The following is a 21,251-nucleotide window of genomic DNA, read 5'->3' on the forward strand; positions in this document are numbered from 1 at the left end:
ACCATTGCGACCACTGGACGCGATGGATGCTCTTTTGGTCAGGCTGCGGGAGCTGAAGCTTCCAGCAGCCTGACCAGGTGCTGGTCACTTAAGAGCCCAGGAATCTGCATCTACCGACGCAGACCCTGGCCTCGTCCCTCCTGGAAAATGGGCAACGCCTCAGTTTCCGGCAACAGTGACCAGCCACGACTCCGCTCCTCCCCCCAAATGCTGCAGCTTGGGGGGATCTGCGAGCGAGATTGCAGGACCTGTTCTGCACATGCGCAGAACGGGTCCTGCACAGACGCAGACCCCTCAACATCAAGGATGTGCATTAATCATCAGATTAACGTACATCTCTGAATCAGGGACCAAGTGCAATCATTTCAGAAATAAATAAAATAAGTGTCTGAAGACTGCACCAGAGGACTGGAGATACTGTCAGCGTTATATCAAGTACAGAAAGTTACAAGTACTTTCTTCGGAGTACTGGTACCTCTTTTCAAAGAAGAATAAAATGAAGTAAAAGTATGTTTCATTTAAGAAAAATTATTTATTTAGATAATAAAGTATTTTTTTCCTATCATCCCCTGTTATCACCATCCTGGAGGATTGCAGCAATACTTGCACTATAGCAAACCTTGTTAAATAGGCAAGCAAACTTTAATTGTAGATGGCACACGGGTAGCTCTTCATAGACAGGGAGCAACACCTGTTACCATCAGTAATAGGGGTTTATTTGCTTCATAATTAGACCTGTGTAGGATATAAGCACTGAACATTTGTATACCGTCATGAAGATACACAAGTCACAAAGCTTTACCGGAATTAATGCATAGTTTATTAAAATATTAGCAATATTTTCAGTCTATCAATGAACCTATCCAGATGTTCCCAAACGTGGTCCTCAAGGCACCCCAACAGTTCAGGTTTTAGAGATATCTATGGTTGAGCACATGTGGTTAAATCAAATTGACTGAGGTACTAATTAAGTCATCTGTGCTCAACCATGGATATCTCTAAAACCTGAACTGTTGGGGAGCCTTGAGGACTGCGTTTGGGAACCTCTGCTATAATCATTTGCATGCTGTTGAACTTCACTCTGACAAATTGTAAGGATAAAGTCACAAAAATGTTCATGAATATATAGCATGTTGCTAGGAGTTCTGAAACTTTTTCTTTAGGACCCAGACCATATTTGGGAATTTGTTTTGCAACCCATGTTTTGGGTTTTAATGAATGTTATTTGCATTTAATTACTTTGCCTATTCACAGTTAATCTTCCACATAGTAAAAGTAAAGTCCCCCAGCCGGCTTTAAAGCATATTTCTTAATAAGTATAATAGAAATCTCGAGGCAAAAACAAAATATTATTATTAGAACATTATTTAAAATAAATTGATTAGTACACAATCAGAAAAAGTGTCATAATGACCTTTGATATCATATTGTACCAGTAGACAATCTCTTATGTAACTCCCTTTCACTGAGTATATGGTATTTAGTGCATGGGTAGCTAGCACACCTTCTTAGTTGCACTTTTATCTGCCCCCAGCCACACCTTTATAGACTCAGGTCACCACAGGACCCTCAAATGGCAGTACAAGATACTTTTGCACTTTGCAACTTGGTCCTGTCTCCACATGATGACGCAGTTAGTCCATGTCAATTCCCCTTTTATCTTGTGAAGCCCGTGCCTCATTACCATATTGGCTGCCCAGTGTCCTCTGCCTACAGTCACCAGGGGCTAAGCTTAACACCAAAGGGGGCATAACTAGATCTAACCATAACCTACTTTATCCAATCTTAATCCTCCAATTTCTTATAACTTTTAAGAGTTTCATTGTTGTAAAAATTGTACTGGTTTCTGGGAAAAAAAAGATCCACTGTAATTTTAGAATATAGCTATAAGTTAGCAAATTTCTCTTCTCTACCCTGTTTTATCAGCCTGCCTATTTGTTCTTGCTCAGACCCTTTTTTCAGTGTCAGTTGAACAAACAACAGTTCTCATTGGCAAAACCAGATACCAGATACAGTCCATTAATAAAATTAATAACTTATGCAATAACAAGATTCACACAAGCAGTCCTCCATTTACTGAAATATATAGTGCTCCAATATAGGATGAAGAATATGCCCTAGACTGGGCACTACTGATCAAATCCCTGTGGGCTGCTGTTTTCCCAGGGCTTTATGGTTTGTTTCACAGCCATAAACTGTGTCTGTGCAATACTGGAAAGGGGTGTGTGAGCATGGGTCCCATTCAGAAACATCTACATTGTGCTTTCATATCCCACATTCCTTAAACTATTACCTACATTGGACAACTGAACATTGGACATTCTCTCCAATCAGTCTGACACTTAGTCCCCCATTTACTAATGAGTTTTATCATCAAAACGAGTGATAACTTTCACTGTGTATAATAAATGGTGCTCCAGCCAATCAGCTGCCAACTGTCATTTTTCTAACAGTTGACAGTTAGGAGCTGATTGGCTGGAGCACCATTATCATACACAGAGAAAGTTATCACTCGTTTTGGTGATTAAACTTGTTAGTAAATGAGACCCTTAGTTTTTTAGGGTTATTTTGCAGTTTGTTAATTTTTATTGAATCAGTAATTTACAGCCATTTTAAAGTTCTGAATTTAATAGGTTTTTCCGAATCTGCTTATTAACACACATATGTAGCCTATTACGACACATTAAAAGCTTATCTAAACCGAAGGGTTGTCTTCTATAGGTTTTCAACACTACCTAATATCCTGGGAGCCATTTATTGTACTCATGTTGCACTGAAACCACCTCACTTGAGGGGATGTAGTTATATGACCAGTGGCCGCAAGGCTGCCGGTCACAATCCCGACACCAGAAAGCCGGCTAAGAAGTTATGACAGGCGTCAAGATACCGACGCCTATCATAATCCCGATGCCGGAATACAGAACGCTTCGGGCCCGATCGAGGTAAATACGGGCGCCCGTTCTGTTAGCCGTGGTCGGGGAGGGTTAGGTGTAGGGCACCCCAGGGGGCACTTAGGGTTAGGCACCCCCAGGTAGGGTTAGGGTTAAGCTAGGAAAAGGGGGGGTTAGGGTTAGGCACCCCCGGGGGGGAGGTTAAGGTTAGGCACTCCCTAACCCCCCCCCGGGAGGGTTAGGTTTAGGCACTAATGGGGGGAGATTAGGGTTAGGCACTGGGGGGGAGGTAAGGGTTAGGCACCCCTAAAGGAGGGTTAGGGTTAGGGGGGAGGTTAGAGTACTTACAAGAGCCTTTCGGGATTTCAGCCTGTCGGTCTTTCCTTGTCGGGATTTGAACCGGCGGCTAAACAGACGCCGGTAATACAATCCCATTCCCACTTGAGTGAATTGTATGTGTATAGGCATCACTTTCACTCTTTTAATGTGTAGATGGTCTATGGTGCTAACATAAAAATTACAGCAATACACACAGGGCAGGTGACCAGGTGGGAGCTGTCTTAGGTAAACCTGCTCGTTCATAGACCTCTAATAAAACAATAGCACATGCAAGAAAAAAAGGGGGGAATAAACCACACAAATAGTGTACCATAAAATATTATATAACACAACACTTAAATCAATTAAAAAAAGAAAACTTCAATCAATACTTAATTAGTCAAAAAGAATACATATCATATATAGATAAAATATAGAAATAGATATTCGTATGGCTTGGTTAAAATTGCTCAAGATTTATTGTAGTAGTATAAAGAATAGAAATATATGGACATCTCATGGTTAGACAAAACAATAATAGGGTTTCAAACGCTTTTTTTAGGTACAGTCTGACTTGACGTTTGTCCCAAACAGTTAAAAGTACAATTTCTAAGAATTCAAAGTCAAATAGTCACTTTTCTGTAGATCGGATGTTCCTTATTTGTTGTTTTGTGAAATCCCAGTCTTGAAACCTCTGCAAGATTTCTAATAACGTGGTTTCTCAAAGGGTATGGGTTTTATTTCCACACATCAAGGATCTTTTATGAAAGGTACAATCTCAGGCATATAGGGTTCTAAATGCCCACCCTATTGAGCAGTACCTTCCCAGGATCAGGTTTAGGAAACAGCACCAACACATTTCAATCACTCAATGGTCTTTTTCACACACGTTGAATATTAGAATCTATAATATACACATAATATTTGGTACTTCAAACAATAATGTACAGCATAATATCCAGTATAGGGGGCAGTTTTACCAGTTCTATGAATAAATGTAGAATCTGTATCCAAGAATTAGAGTCTTGCAATGGTTGTGGATGGATGGTGGATGTAAATATAGCTTATAGGTTCAAAGTACTTGGTCCAAAGTCTGGAGTGTCCAATATTAATTAACACACATATGTAGCTCTTCAACAAACTGATATAGTATCCAGCACCAGTCAACTCTGTGGGACAACTTGAGAGTGGGTAGATGCCTGAGGACTGGTTACTAGGTATGTATTTGTTTGTTTAGCCTCTAAGAATGTCTTAATGTATACTAATTGCAAGATGCTGTAACCAATGTTACCTTTTTTGTCTTCTCTCATTTCAGGCGTTTTAGTATATGGGTGTCAAACCTAGCTTATGACACCTCTATTGAATTCGAGGTGCACATTTCTACTAGCCTCGCAACAGAACACACCTTTTGGCTATTATAGAGCAGGTTCAGGTGCCTTGATAAATCTGGTGGTGCACTCCTTTACACTCCAGTTAAGGTTGGAAATGTAAATGCATGCTGTATGTGTCACAGGGTATACGATCAAGATGGCGGGTGAATGGATCCCAGACATCGATATACCAGCACTCGTCAAAATGCAGACGCCGCCATCCTGAAGACATCAGGGTACCAACGTCGGCATCCCGACAGCCATCATCCCAAAGGTAAGTATGCGGGTAAGTATGACACAGCCCGGGGATGTGAGGGTTATGTTTAGGGACCTCCCGGGGTGGGTTAGGGATCGACAGAGGAGGGTTAGGCTGCGGGGAGGGGGGTTAAGGTTAGGCACCACCAGGGGAGTTTAGGGTTAGGCACCCCCTGGGGGGTGAAAGGTTTAGGGTGTGGGTAGGGGGGTTAGGCACCACCGGGGGGAGGTTAGGGTTAGGCACCACCAGGGGAGGTTAGGGTTAGGCATCACCAAGGGAGGGTTAGGATACTTACCAGCCCCTGTCAGGATTCTTCACCATTGGGATTCCAGCATCGGGATTTGAACCGCCAGCAATTGATCCACCAGCATATCCTACCGATTCCGTGTCACAGTATTGCCCTACAGCCAGATAGGACTGACCTGGACAATGAGCCAGGGATCACTTTAACATCTGAACATGGGGTGAATACAGGGAGTAAGGAGGGACTAAGGTTAGAGAGCTGCTCAACCTGCACTACTTTACTACATCTTAGTGAATTTTAAGTTCCTTAAAATATTGCAATGCACGTTTATTAATTTTTTGTGTAATAAAGGTAATAATATTTTACAATTATACAAGTTCTACCAGTCTTCATATCGACGGTACTTATTTTTTTTTAATCCAATAATTTTTTATTGAGTTTTATATGCATAATAAATTTACATTATAAGAACATTGTACATAATACAATAAAAGCTAAATACATAAATCACAAAGAAAACAACAAAGAGATATAAAAAAGGAAAAGAATAAATGTGTGGTCTCACTTATAACATTTAATTAACAAATGAATTATGGGCCTGAATCAGACCCGCTCGCGAGCACTGAGCGCTCGCAAGCGGGTCGATGTTGCCCAAGTGCGCATGCGCACGACGGAGGCAGCGCCGTCGTGCGCATGCACGAGACCTGAATAACGGCGGCCAAGCCGTCGTTATGGGTCTCGCACCAAAGGGGGTGTGGTGTCAATGGTGATTGACAGCACGCCCCCTTTGGTGGGTGTGGCTGCCCAGACGGAGGTGTTCCCATGGGAACGCCTACCGTCTGGGGCCGGCCCCACTGACATCACTACTGATGTTAGTGGGAGTGCTTTTGGCTCTGATAGAGCCAAAAGCACTCCAGGGCTTGCGGCAGCGAGACCCTGCCGCAAGGGTCTCGTCGCAAGCCCGATGGTTGCGATGGTCTTGACCATCGCGACCATCATTTTGGCTGCTCGCTATAGCTGTGGGTGGTCACCCACAACTATGCGAGCGGCCAGGAGGCCGCTCCAAAAGGTAGGAGGGACGGCCCTTATTTAGAGCGAGCACTTTGTCAGAGCATCCGGCTCTGAATCAGGGCCTATGTTCCTTCCTTCACATAAATTACCAACAACAAATAATTTGACATATAGGTATACGGCAATGCCTCCTCACACAACAATATTCACTTATTTTGGTAACATGACTCCCTGGAACTAAGCAGTGAACAGGTTAGGCACAGTCAACCTCGAACAACTATGTTGGGAATCGAGCCATCTTTCCCAGACAGCATAATATTTCTGTACTGCGCTTCTGGCAGTATAAACATACTTTTCATGTGCAGCAACCGCCCCAACCAAGGATAACCATGTTCCCAGGTTTGGCCCAGAAGTCGCCATCCACTCTCTTGCTAGACATACTTTGGCAAGCGTACAGAGATTAACAGTGTATCGTATGGCGTGCTTATCGATTGTGGCTGCATCAATCACAGCCAAAATGCATGTCATAGGGGTAAGGATATCTTGAGGTATACCCGTAGAAATAATAACACGAAGTACCCCTTGCCAAAAGGAATTCACCAGAGGACAAGACCATATTAAATGCCAAAAGTTCCCCTCAGAAGAATTACATTTAGGACATTTCGAGTCCGACCTGCCCCCTATTCTCATTAATCGGGCGGGTGTCATATATACTCTGTGTATTATAAAATATTGTATCTGCTGGTATCTGACGGACGTGGTAGCAAAACGAGGGCTAGCAAGAGCTGCTCTCCAATCATCCTCCTCCATTACTCCAACATCATTTTCCCATTGTAGTTTTTAAGATAATAACTCAGACTTATGGTGCTTATTCTGCAAGTTAGAGTAAATCCCAGATATTAAGCAGCCAGAACCAGCAGATTGCAATAAAGTTTTAATGGGAGACTCCTGAAGAGACAGAGGAACTTCAGAGAACTGGGCATTGATGGCATGTCTAAGCTGGAGGTATCTAAAGAAGAAATGGTTGGGGACGTCAAACTCTAGACGCAACTGGTGAAAGGACTTTAGCGTTTCTGCCTGAAATATCTGCCCAATAGACACTATACCCCACTGGCCCCAGGCCTCACCGACCTGAAGAGCAGAGAGCTCACTGAGACAATGAGCATGGGGGAGGAGTATCTGGATCTATGCCCTCTGCCTCTAATAGATGTGAAACCAGTCTTCAGATAGTGATAGCCTGCCTAATTAAGGGGATATTAACTATATGTATATTATCACTCAACAATAGTTGCAATGGGGATAGGCCTGTCTTGTAGTGAACCAGGACAAGGGAGGGCAAAGAATTATCAGTATTGTTATTAATCCATTCCCATACATGTGCCAATTGTGCAGCAAAATAATACAATTTAAAAAAGGTAATGCCAAGCCACCAGAATCACGAGGCCTAGTTAAAGTATCTAATTTGATCCTGACTCTTTTGTTGGCCCATAGTAGGATAAAAGACCATCAATCTGATTAAAAAATTTCTGAGGGATGTACATCGGAGAATGACATAGAATGTATTATAGGTTGGAGAACCATTTTAACAAGGTTCACTCTTCCCGTTAAAGTTAGTGGCAGTTTACTCCAAATTGGGACACGAGACTTAAGATAAGCAATTTGCGGCAGTAAATTCAGTGACAAATATTGTTGAGGGATATTAGAGATCCATATTCCTAAATATTTAAATGAGTTCACCCATTTTAAAGGAAGATTTATAACAGGAACATCAGGGCAAGTCCCGCTGAAGGGAAGGATACATGATTTATCCCAATTAATTAATAGGTCAGAATATTTTCCAAATAAGTCAATAGCCTCTAAAGCCTTAGGCATAGAGGTATCAAAGTGCGTGACAAAAAGTAGTATGTCATCCGCATACAGCGCAATTTTATCTTCCCTTGATCCTAGCTGAAACCCATGTATGTCAGCGTGAGTTTTAATCATGCAAGCCAAGGGCTCAATGGCCATAGCAAACAGGATGGGTGACAGGGGACATCCCTGCCTTGTTCCCCTATACAGAGAAAAGGATGTGGAAATAAATCCGTTCACCGACACCCTCCCCACGTTTTATCTGTAAGTGTGTAAATAACCGCCGTAAATTTATTGCCGTGGACTTACCGGGCATAAAGCCTGTCTGATCAGGGTGAATCAATTGGGTTATGACCCGGTTAATCCTGGAGGCTAATATTTTTGCAAGGATTTTCACATCTGTAGTGAGGAGAGAAATGGTTCTGTATGAATCAGTCCTGGTAAGATCTTTACCTGATTTAGGTAAGACAACTATCAGTGCCTCAGACATAGACTTTGGCAACATATTATTTACGTAAATTTGATTAAAAAGCTCCAATAGTTGAGGTACAAATATTTTGTTATGTTTTTTGTATAACTCAGGGGGACCCCATCTATGCCAGGGGCTTTACCATTTGGGAATGATTTTAGGGCCACTTCTACTTCCTCTAATGTCAATGGGGAGTCAAGAGAATCCCTTGCCTCTGGGGAGAGTGTCGGGAGTGACACAGCAGACAGAAATTCACGCACCTCTTATTGGGAATGAACCAACCTAGATTTATAAAGGTCACAGTAATATTTAACGAATTCCTCCACAATATCTGGGGTGCGCACATATTCACTGTTATCTGACCCAACTAATTTTATCACTGTATTGGGTGACTTTTGTTCAGTTCGGGCCAAGTTGGCTAGATAAGAACCGGGTCTATCACCGGATGCATATTGCAAGTGTGAATTAAAAAGTAGCCTGTATTGGGCCTTGTCCATCAAACAGTCCATCCACAATTTTTGGGCATCCCCCCATGCTTTTTTATTTAATTCTGAGCCATCAGCAATATAGGCTAACTCCAAGGATTTACATGAAGCCTCCAAATCCATTTCAACTTTTTTATAGGAAAACTTCAAGCCAGCAACTCTTCGAATAAGAGAGCCTCTGAGAAATGACTTAAAGGCGTCCCACGAAACCTAAACAGATGCAGTGCCACTATTTAATTCAAAGAATTCTTTCCACTCCGCCTCCAGCTCTGCTCCAGTGCCCATACGTGACAGCCAAAACTGATTACATTTCCAAAATTGTTGGCTCCTCTGACCCTCCAAATCTAGACTAATTGTTATTGGGGAGTGGTCAGAAATCCCCCTGGTCTCATATATTATATTGTGGATTCTAGGCAACATATTTGGTGTAGCTAAAGCCAGATCAATCCTGGAAAATGTTGAATGTCTGTATGAGACATTGTTATTGGGGAGTGGTCAGAAATCCCCCTGGTCTCATATATTATATTGTGGATTTTAGGCAACATATTTGGTGTAGCTAAAGCCAGATCAATCCTGGAAAATGTTGAATGTCTGTATGAGACATTGTTATTGGGGAGTGGTCAGAAATCCCCCTGGTCTCATATATTATATTGTGGATTCTAGGCAACAAATTTGGTGTAGCTAAAGCCAGATCAATCCTGGAAAATGTTGAATGTCTGTATGAGAAGCGGGAATATTGTCTCACAGAGGGATACCTCGTCCTCCAAGCATCAGCTAGGCCCATTCCTCCCACCATATTCGAGAAACCTGTTCCCCTCCCCTGTGTAGTTGGAGCGAACATTCTATGTCTATCTAACAGTGGGTCTAATATGTTATTAAAGTCCACCACGTATAGAGCAGGAGTTCCTGGGAATACGGCCAAGAATTCGGCGACCTTTTTGAGAACATCACGGGAGTACGGTGGTGGGATATATACTGCCAATAATAAGGATATAGAATTAATTTTACATTTTAAGAACACGTATCTACCCTATCCATCACACTGCACCTTTTCCAAAAGGAACTGGACAGATTTCCGCACTAGAATAGACACACCTCGTGACGCAGAAGTATGTGAGGAGTGATATGTCCATCCTATCCATGGCTTCTTTAACGACAACAATTTCCCAACCCGTTAAATGAGTCTCCGTTAGACAAATTATATTTGAAGCGTATTTTTTAACCTCTCTAAACACCAGCGATCTCTTAACCCTATCGTTCAAGCCCCTCACGTTCCAGGTGAGAACTTTAATATTGTGTGAAGCTGACATTCAGATAGTTACAAAAATATTTAAACATCAATGAAATCATATGAAGAATAAGTGGCACCACACAAAATAGAAAGAAACCACTACAATTAAAAAGAAAAAAAAGAAAAGAAACAAACTATCCCATACAACTAGCATGGGCCCATCCCCTATAACACCCTCCACCCTGTATACCAGACCCAACCTAGGCATACCTTGTACCTGAACACCCTAACCCACACTACAAAACTAAACTAAGCAATACAGAGTATATTACCTTGCTTATCAAACAGTAGATGGAGCAAAAAATATAATGACTAAAGAACAAAACACATAAAAGCCTCCGAACACGGAGCTTTCCCCCGGGAATATTAGCACATCTTTAAAAAAAAATGGGACATAACAGTGCAAATACAGAAACGCATTACCTAAATGTGGATAAATCCGTGGAAATATAATGTTAGCAGCAACAGGCCCTTATGTAAGATTTGTCAACATCATATCCACATTGCTATAACATGAACCATAAACACTGCAGCGGGAGTACATTATATAATAGTCTTGTAACCACATATAATTGGTGAAACTCAAGATAAGATACCAGGATATCAATCATTGGCCAGTGCTTCCCTGGCTGGTCTGCGGCGGTCCAGCCACAGTGCCGCTTCCCTCGAGAAGAACTTGGTCTCACCATCAGCAAGGACACGTAACTTGGATGGGTATATCTTGGCATATGAAATATTAAGATCACGCAACCGCCTTTTAATCGGAAGAAATTGGGCCCTGTCTTTTTGTACTTCCACAGCGAAATCCGGAAATACAGAGATACGAGTCCCGTTCCATTGTAAAGGGCCGTTAGTATGGGCTAGTCGAAGAACAGAGGGCCTGATTCAGACCCGGACGCAAGTGGCCGTTCGCTCGTCCACCGTACGAGCGGAAATATTTAAAATCAAGCATTCGGTCGTATGTTCGCTCGTAGCTAATTTTCCGCCCCATAGTCTCCCAACCCCTCCTCTAGCTAGCGAACGTTCAAAATAGCGACCGTCCATCTCCTCTTTGGTTGCAGGGAACGCTCACACAAGTCACTTCCGGAAGTGACCCTGTCAGTTTTCGATTGCCTGCTATTTCATTCAGCAAACATACTTGAATCGATTAATGGCAATCACTATATTAATTAGTTTAATTGTTATTCACATGTTTGCAATCCGTTTTTTTTTTCAATGTCAATAAACTTTATTATTGTTAGTGTGTGTCATTGCTTCCGCAGAATACGTACGGTTGGACCAAGGGGATGGTTGTTCAGAATTAAAAGTTTGTTTGAATGCTACTATTGTTTAGCGGGTTTTTTTTAGGCCGATTTTACTTTATTTTTTATATTTAAATTAGCTTACGCATGTCACTGCATCAAGCCTATCATAACTCACATTATATTTGTGAGGGTGTAGGTCACATGACTCATACAATAACCAATAGAATGGTTCCTGTTAATTTACAAAGTACATTAGCCAATCAAAATTTTTCTAGGACCTTTATTAAAACTGTTTTGTGTGAAAAAAATCATTGCCATCATGAGAGCCTCCGCGTTTTGTAGGCGTGAGCTCCTGGTCCTCACTGAGGTGATGGACCAGAGAATCACCGACCATCTACCCCCCATCACCAACCTCCGCAAGCGTATGGCCTACGCGGAGGTGCGCCGCCGCCTGCGTTCCATCGGCTATCGCCGAAATATTGGCCAACTGGAACGCAGGTGGTCGGATCTGAGGAACAGATCCCCACGCCTGTTGGCCAACTTTCGTCTGCAGATACATCAAAGTAAGTGTTTTTTTTGTCATTTTAAAATTTAAGCATACCTGCGTGTGCATGTTTACCGTATAGCCCTGTTTCTTTATTTTGGACCTACCTGCATGTGCATGCGTACAGTATAGCCCTGTTTCTTTATTTTGGACCTACCTGCATGTGCATGTTTACAGTATAGCCCTGTTTCTTTATTTTGTACCTACCTGCGTGTGCATGTTTACAGTATAGCCCTTTTTTTTGTGTCTAGAATTTTTGCACTAAAATTGAAATAAAAATAATTTTTTCAACATCATTTAGGGGCTGAGCACAGACTACGATGGCGCAGACGTCGGGCTCATCCCCTATCCCCCACTCCCACCCAAACATCCTCTGCCCACTCTTCCCCAAATTCCTCCACCCCAGACCTGGCCGACCGTGAGTCCCCTCCCTCTCCTCACATTAACATCCCTCCAACTTCACCCTCCCTTCCACCCCCCCCTCTCTTTTCCTCACCCTCAACTTCCACCCAAATTACCCCTCCTCTATCCGTGATCCACTGGCCCACCTCTGATGAGGATTTCGGGGCTACAGGCCCAGTCAGCATTTTGACCGGTATGTTTCCCTTTTAAACTATGGTTGTTTTTTCATTATTTTAATTTTGGTTGATGTTGTCCTTTTGCCTGTGCAGTTCAAACTTGTAAAGTATTTCTAATGATATTTATATATATCTTTGTGAAACAATGTCCAGGATGTTTTCCCCTAAGACACATATGACAAATGTCCAAACACTCATACTTGTGTCTTTCTTGTTTACGGTACCAACAAATGATGTATTTTTGTGTAGTTGGAAATCTAGTTTTTTTAATTTTGTTTCTTAGTTTTTGTCCATTTTTTTTTTAGAATCTTTTCGTTTTGCCTTCCTTTTGTTTTGGTCATGTTTTTTTGTTTTTTTTGTATAGTCTGATTTTTAAGTGGTTTTTTAACATCTAAATTAAGGTGTCATTTTAGTGATCCGCACATTTTTTAAACCCACAGAGGACCAGAGGCGTAACGCTGAAATTTCTGCTGGCTTGGTGATTCTGAGGGGCCATGTCGTTGCCATGCTTGTGGCATTGGACCATATTTTGGCACTCCTGGGCCACTAATTTCTTTTATTTAGGCCAAAAAATTATAAAAAAAATAAAATGTATTTTGATTAATTTAAGTCTCATTCCTTGTCTGTAAATCTTAGATTATTGAACCTTACATAAGTCTACTCTTTTACCCTGAGTTTTTAAGAAATTTAAATTTGATTGTAGAAAGCTCAAGTAAGTATGTAAACTGGCACATTAAACACCTAACAATACCAATAGGTTTGTAGAATTAACGGCAAAAATAGTTTTTTCTTTTTTGGGGGTAATGTAAAAATTAAAACAAACCTGCTTAGGCCTAGATTAGAAAACATACTGATTCACCATAATACCTTTGGTGTTTGTTTTTAGCCACAAAGCAGGGTAAAAACATTTACAATTTAAGAAATTACAGGATTGGCCATTAAGCAAGTTTGCATTTTTTGGACCAGGTTACACTTGTAATTTACCAAGGAAATGTTTGTTTAACGTAAAAAAATTTTTTAATGCACACAAATAATAAACACCAAGTGAATTGACACAATAAAATCAAACATTGAAAACACACACACAACTCCAAACAACCCCAAAAACCCCAAAATTAAATCAAGAATCAGTAGCATGCCAACATGAATCCACAAATGATGAGAAGAAATCATTGTTCCCGAAGTTATATCCAATATGTTGTCCACATAAAGTCATTTGTGTTGATCAGGTAGTAGGCATGGATTTTTAGGGTCATTTGAGGGATTAAAAACAAACAAAAAAAAACAGTTAAAAGTGTACTTTAAAATATTACATGTCTACATTGTGGCAATAAAAAAAATTTGTGGAAATAATTACCTAAAAAATCTGGCCACAACTTCATCGCGTATGGCCCCCCCACATACTGACCTCCGACCAACCTCAGGGGGGCTGTCCTCAGGTAAGGCATCCTCTGGCTGCATTGGGACACCACTCCTTATGGCGATGTTGTGAAATATCCCACACAGGACCACAATTTTCGAAACCATAGCCGGCAAATACATGAGGTCGCCACCAGAGCGGTGGAGGCATCTGAATCGGCCTTTTAAAAGGCCGATATAGTGCTCCACCACCTGCCTGGTGGCGGTAAGTGCAGAATTATACTGACTTTGTGGCCCTGGTGTGGGAGCCAAATAAGGAGTGAGCAGCCAGGGCGTGCAAGGGTAACCACTGTCTCCTGTGAAAATATATAAAAAAACATCAGGACCATTGTGTAACAAGCTTTGCATTGGTTTCAACAGAAGGTGTCAACTTACCCAGAAGCCACGCATCACCAGCTTGTAGGTTGTTTAATTTGTGCCAAATCCCTGATTGCCGGATGACGAAGGAATCATGTGCACTGCCGGGGAATTTGGCATTCAGGGACAGGATCTGGAGGGAGGCATATCATACCACCATTACATTCATTGAGTGAAAGTGCTTTCGGTTCCTAAATATAGCCTCCAGCTTTGCTGGAGGCTGAAGTGGTATGTGAGTGCCATCCACAACCCCTATGATGTGTGGGAAGCCAGCAATTTGGTAAAAATTAGCCTTCGCCACATTAAGGGAACCCATATCCACTGGCATTTTAATAAAATGATGGAGGTGTTTAAAAAGTGCCTCCATCACTGCCCTCAGGGTCCTTGAAAAGGAGGATTGGGATATTCCAGCGACTATTCCCACAGTGGTTTGAAAGGATCCTGAGGCACAGAAATGTAACACCGACATTAATTGCGTAAGTGGCGGTATTGCTGTAGGACTGTCAATTTGCCGTTCAAGATCACTCTCTATTAATGAGAGAGTGTCTATGATGAGTTGTGGCGGAAGACGGTATCGCCTTAACACCTCATCATCTGGCATTCCAAAAAGGGTGACACGTGTTCTATATATCTGGGGCCTTGCACGCCTACGAGGTTTAGGCCTGGGACGAAGTTGAGGTTGGTCGGGTTCTGGATCCATGGCCAATATAATACGACCAACATCAACCTGAAATGTTAAGCCAGGTAGTTATTGTTTTAGACAAATGTGTTAAGAAAAATATACTTATTTTTTCCAAGCAAACCAAAGATGCTTACAGGCCTGGGACGTGTCATGTGCAAACGAACCTACATTTCAAAAGTAGAAAATATTTTTAAGATTAATTTAATAAACTATGATTGAAAAAAAAAAACGTTTTCGAAAAAATAGACAAGGGAGCACACATTAGTTCTCAAAATAGTATGCTACATTTAGTGGTAAGACATGATTTTACACAGAAAAATTCAAAAAACATTAGTTCGCAAAATAGTACGTTAATTTTACAGTTAAAAACAAAATAAACATTAGTTTGCTAAATAGTACACTACTTTTACAGTTAAATAGGACACATTCGCTAAATAGTATGCTACTTTTACACAGTTAAATAAGGACACATTAGTTCGCTAAATAGTACGCTACTTTTACAGTTAAAACCACTAAAACATTAGTTCGCTAAATAGTACGTTAATTTTACAGTTAAAAACAAAAAAAACAGTTCGCTAAATAGTAAGCTACTTTTACAGTTAAAACCACTAAAACATTAGTTCGCTAAATAGTACGCTACTTTTACAGTTAAATAAGGACACATTAGTTCGCTAAATAGTACGCTACTTTTACAGTTAAAACCACTAAAACATTAGTTCGCTAAATAGTACGCTACTTTTACAGTTAAATAAGGACACATTAGTTCGCTAAATAGTACGCTACTTTTACAGTTAAAACCACTAAAACATTAGTTCGCTAAATAGTACGCTACTTTTACAGTTAAAAAAAACACATTAATTCGCTAAATAGTACACTACATTTAGTGGTAAGACATGATTGTTCACAGAAAAAAAAAAACATTACTTAGCGAAACATATGCTAAGACCAACACATCGAATTTGTAAATTCATGAAACCAAAAACACTTACCAAAAACAGACAAATATCCCAAAGTTATAAAACGTCACTGGGTCACTGCCAAAATAACTGTAAAAAAAAAAAATTATTAAAAAAAATTGGAAACTATTTACTATTATTTTTTTAGGTGGATTTTTGAAATACTTACTCAAAAATTCAAATAAAAAAAGCCAAAAAAAATACAAAAATGCTAACAGAAAAAAAACAAGTAAGAAAAAAAGCAAAAATATAAAAAAAAAAACTACTCCTTCTACACAACCACAAATCACCAACAATCCACTACACCACAAAACCTCCAACAATCATAAAATGCCACCTCGACTCGAGTCACACCAAGCCATAAATAGGCTTCATTTTCCCGCTCAAATTAAGGACGGACAATAGGAGCGCACAAGGAATGATGCGGCCGAATAATGCTGACGCATGTCTAAAAACGTCACTGAAGGCGAAAATCGGTCTGCTACATTGAGAAAAAACAGTGAGTACAGAGCAGCAAAGTACTGGCCAACAGGCACCATGTAAGTGTTTTTATTTTTGATGGGAAAATGCGTATGTTTAACATTACATTTTAAAACATTTTACTAAAAAAAATTTTTAACATTGTAAAAAAAAGGTGTGGAGGATGCCATGGAAGAAGCTGCTGGCCCTAGTAGGCAAACTAGGGCCAAAAAAAAAAAGGCTGCCACAATTCACATGGAAGGAGATGGAGGTTTTGGTGCAAATGTGCAATGACAACCTGGCACAGGCACCAAGGAATATGGGTGCAACCCAGAGATGGAAACTGTGGGACGACATAGCCAGTGCTGTCAATGGTGTGGGTGAGTTTGAACGTTCAACCCGGGAGGTCAAACGCCGGTACGTAAAAACTACATTTTAGTAAAAAGTGTTTACAGGTCAAAATACTGCAGGAATAATGCCAAATTTTAAACCAACAGATGGAGCGACTTCAAATATTGGCTTAAACAAAAACTGGCTGATAGGGCTAGGCATGCAGGGGGGACAGGTGGGGGTCCCACCCCTGTGTCACTTGAGCTCACAGATTTGGAGGAGCTGGCCCAGGGGTATGTGCAGGATGAGGAGGTGTTTGGCATGTCGAACATGGATACTGACATGCCAGACTTTGCGGCTCCTCATGTTGCCCCAGGTAAGTGTTGTAATGTTACCAACTCAGAAATGTGTTTTTGACAATATCTAGATTATAATTTTACTCTTTTCTCTTTTTTCTCACAGAGACACAGGTGGATGAGTCTGCTCCAGAGGTGAGCTTTGGCTGCAGAATTTCTTCTGGCTCTGCAGGGGAGGAAGCAGTAGATCCGGCTGGGGACCCTGTGGCAGACAGTCCAGGGCATTCCCCCTCGCAGGCAGTCGCCCTCCTCACTGATCTCAATGTTAAAGCGGATCAGCTCACCGAGATTCTGCTGAGGATGGACGCCAATCTGCTACGGGTGGCGGACGCCCTGGAGCAAAGTGCTGCGGCCAACGTGACCATTGCTAAGGCCCTCGCGGAAAATACTGGGGCCAACGTGCAAATAGCAAATGCCCTGGAGCAGCTCGTTTGCCAGCACATGTTTGAGCCGGCCTTCCTTCCTGCCGGAACATCAGGACCCTCCACCTCTGGCACAACAACAGCCATCCCTCCAAATGTGCCTAGCCCTATGCCTAGTCCAGAAGCCACAACATCTGCCTCTGGCCAGCCCAGCCGAAGGACTTCCCGGACCCGTTCAGGCTCCCTCCAACCCCCGGCCAAACGGCCTAAAAGGCGATGACAGCACTGGCTAATTTCCCCACAATCCATCTCTGTGTTTGAGCCATATTCCTGCATGCCAAAAACCTCCCTCTCCTTTCTTGTGAATTGTTTTTATTTGTTTTATTTGTGTTCAAATGCCACTTATTTTGTTGGGGTGTGGCCAAAATGATTTCTACATTTTGTTCCCTGAAAAAAAATATGTTTACTTTAAAAAAAACTTTAAACCCAAAAAATAAAAAAAAACATAAACTTTGGAACCAAATTTGCCAAATTCTATTGTTGATTTATTCAGAAACTGGTTAAAAGGTAATCCCTCTAACAAACTTACAAACAATACAACGGAAATAGAAATATTTAATATTTTTTGGTCAAAAAAAGGGTCAAAAACAATTTATGAGTTTTTATTAACAATTATCCAAAAACAAAAGGACGAGTGTTTTCTTGGTCAAAAAATAAAATTGAAAAAACCAAACATGCGTACAATATTGTTTGCATTAAAAATAAACACTTACAAATATGCCAAAAGCACACAAAAAACGAAAAAAATTTGTTAGCTAATTGATTGTATGCCCCAGAAATTAGCAGCTGAGTAGTTCACCTGTGTTCGGTTTTTAGCTACTAAAAAAGGTTTATTTGCTAAACACCTTACAAGCTGTTTAGCTATTAAAAGTTAATTGTTTTTGTTGCCTCACTTGATTAATCGCAACATCATCGATGAGTCCAGGGAAGAACGAGGAGACCATCGTCATTGCGGTAGACTATACCAGACCACAAGCTGAGTGAGCAGTCTTAATGGAAATTGGATCACACAGTGACGTGTACAAAATAGCGTCCACATTGGACGTTCGCACAAGATAATACATGTACACCCAAAAAACGCCTTGCCACGCCTACGTTTTCTCATCTCCACCCCCGTTGCCACCCATAAATGGAACATTCTGTCAATCAAATGACATAGGTCACTTCCTGTTCACTGTGTATACGAGCGAACGAAAAATGCCCGCAATGATCCGTCCGCACATGCGCAATGAGAACCGGACGCATGCGTGGTTTAAAACAATCGAATGCGTACGAGCGAACGACTGATAGCGTCCGGCTCTGAATGAGGTCCAGTGTCTTGATCGCGGAAATGTAAGAACTTCGCTATTAGAGTACGCGGCGGTGCCCCAGGCGGCAGGGGTCTAAATGGCACCCGATGAGCTCTCTCAATTGTAAAATAAGATGAGAAAGAGGTAGATCCGAATGTATCAGCCAGCCATTTTTCCAGGAATTTTTCAGGATTGGTTCCCTCCTCCTCTGGCAACCCCACAAAACGGACATTATTACGCCTTAGGCGTCCCTCCATGTCGGACATTTTCCTCTGTATGGAAATAAGCTGGGAATCCATAGAGTCAACACGGACGCTTAAAGGAGTTATCTTATCCTCCAAAGTGGAAGTGCGAGTCTCCACCTCACCAACTCTCTCACGCACACACTGCAGGTCATGGTGTATAATTGAGAGGTCAGACTGTACTTTCCCGATCTTCTCTGACAACCTAGTCTCACAAGCCGTCACCACCTCAAGAACACGTTGAAGCGCAGCGTTAGACGACTCAACTGAGGTTGCTGATTCTGCAGGGGATGTAGGAGGGGATTTGTCTCCCTGTGCAGAAGAAGTGGATTGGGCAGGAGGTACTCTGGAGAACTTTTCCAGTTTAGCTGCAGCAGCTGAATTCTTTCCCATCATGAACATAGATGGGAGGAGCTATTTATTGTAGAATATGGCAATGTACTGTATTATACAGGTGTGAATATATGGAACACCTCCTCCTGCTTTATAATATTCTTTATATGAGGCGCACACAGGCACTGTGCTTATAATAGTAATTGCCACCAGGAGACAGGGTGCAAAACTGTGAACTGGAGCCGCATGAGTCACCCTGCAGCTATAGCACACACAGCCCTGCAGTATAGAGAGCCGAGCTGAGCGCTCACGCTGTGCGGGGAAGTCTCAACGTCTGCCACGCTGGGAGGCTGTATGATGAGTCACCACTCTGCCGCTGGCTGCTCAGATGGATGTGCTCCCTCCCGACACAGAGGAGCCGCCGCGCAGAAACTGGTCCGTCAGGGGAAGATGGCGCCGGCGGTGCACGTGATCCGGCCCCGTCTCACCATCGCAGCTCGTGGCCGGGTAAGTCAGCCGAACTGTCCCCTCAACCACTGCTCTCTGTTGTCACCGCACCTTCCGCTGGCCCCACGCCGGTTTTCAGTCCCGGGGGAGCAGTCAGGATGAATGCACAGGATATAGTGGTCCGGAGAGCTCAACCAGATACGTGCTACAGCATGCTCTCCGTGGCCACGCCCCCCCATATCGACGGTACTTGCTTTGCTCAGTATAGCCTTTATTTTGGTTTTAAAAAAAAGTTTATTCCAAAAATTGGAATTTGAGAAATGCCTGAGGTGACATTAAAATATATTAGATGGGTTTAGTCTTATTTTTGTAAATTTGCCAGCTGTAGTGTAAATAACTGCTAAGTTTTGTAATAAAGTATGTTCTATATGGTTTTTGGTCAAATAAAGAATGCAAAATATGACAATACATAATGTTTACTTTACACAAAATGGAATAGACAAATGTATGATAGTCATAACATTACATTAATAGCTTATATTTTCTTTTTGGTTTATTCCTCAAGATCAGATCCCCATGTCAGTCCTCTCCTCTGTTCTCTCCGGGTCCTCACATTCCATCTTGGTGGAGTAGCTGCAGCAGTTATTGATGTTGGCTACTTGATGTAGGCGTACTTGATACTGGTAAGTATTGGTGAGTCTTGTTCTGGTAATCAGGGATGCTGTTGTGGCATATGCCAGTTTTTTAGTTGTGTTGTTATGTTTTTAAATGTTTAGTTAGTTAAGTCAAATTGTAATTTTCTGAAAACATCTGATGTCCCATACATACTGGGCATAGAAGGTTCTTTTTGTTGTTGAATAGACTGTTGTTGTTCCTTTGTGGCCTCAATATACTCTGATGTGGTCTTCTCTGTAGACTGTTGTTCCTCCACAGAAGTATTGAAGATATCCTCCTATTGCTGCTGGTCCTCAGGCTGTACTTGTGGTGGACATCTTGGGATGGCATGTAATGGACCTTACAAGACAAATAAATGTGTAAGTATTGCACTGCAGCTTTTTTTTGTTACAAAAACACAATATGGAGCTTGTTTTGTGTTATAAAAGAAACATGGGGGTCCAGATTTTGAAATATGTCAAACCAGAAAGTCTTTACTCACAAAACTATAAATACGTATATATTAATTAGGAAACAAAGTAGAATATCATAAACAAGCCATTTTGGAGCCCCCACTGTGATGAAAACTGCTGCTCTGGCTTTGCAGTATAGTTATTTCCGGATGGAGGTTCTTCAAACCTCGTTCTCCTTAAGTGTTGCTCTTGCTGTGTTGCTCTCATTAGCCTCACCAGCATCGTCATTTAGACTTCATCAGGGGGTGTAACACTTGGTTTATTGGTTGTCATTTTATTGTGA

At 41.7% G+C, this 21,251-nt stretch overlaps 1 protein-coding gene across 3 annotated transcripts in view; it reads right to left on the reverse strand.

Annotated features, from left to right (window-relative positions):
- The window catches only part of RRAGD (Ras related GTP binding D), an 89,827-nt gene that overhangs the window by 45,744 nt on the left and 22,832 nt on the right, over window positions 1–21,251 (reverse strand). The window contains exon 3 of one of the 3 annotated variants that reach the window (XM_088472025.1): window positions 20,368–20,855. The exons of the other annotated variants lie outside the window; for them this stretch is intronic. The gene's annotated coding sequence lies outside the window, so the exon portion shown is untranslated. The remainder of the gene's footprint in view (window positions 1–20,367; window positions 20,856–21,251) is intronic. 3 annotated transcript variants of the gene reach the window in all.

This window comes from Taudactylus pleione, unplaced genomic scaffold, assembly GCF_031769625.1.
Source record: "Taudactylus pleione unplaced genomic scaffold, aTauple2 ptg000015l, whole genome shotgun sequence".
In the NCBI taxonomy this organism is placed as follows: domain Eukaryota; kingdom Metazoa; phylum Chordata; class Amphibia; order Anura; family Myobatrachidae; genus Taudactylus; species Taudactylus pleione.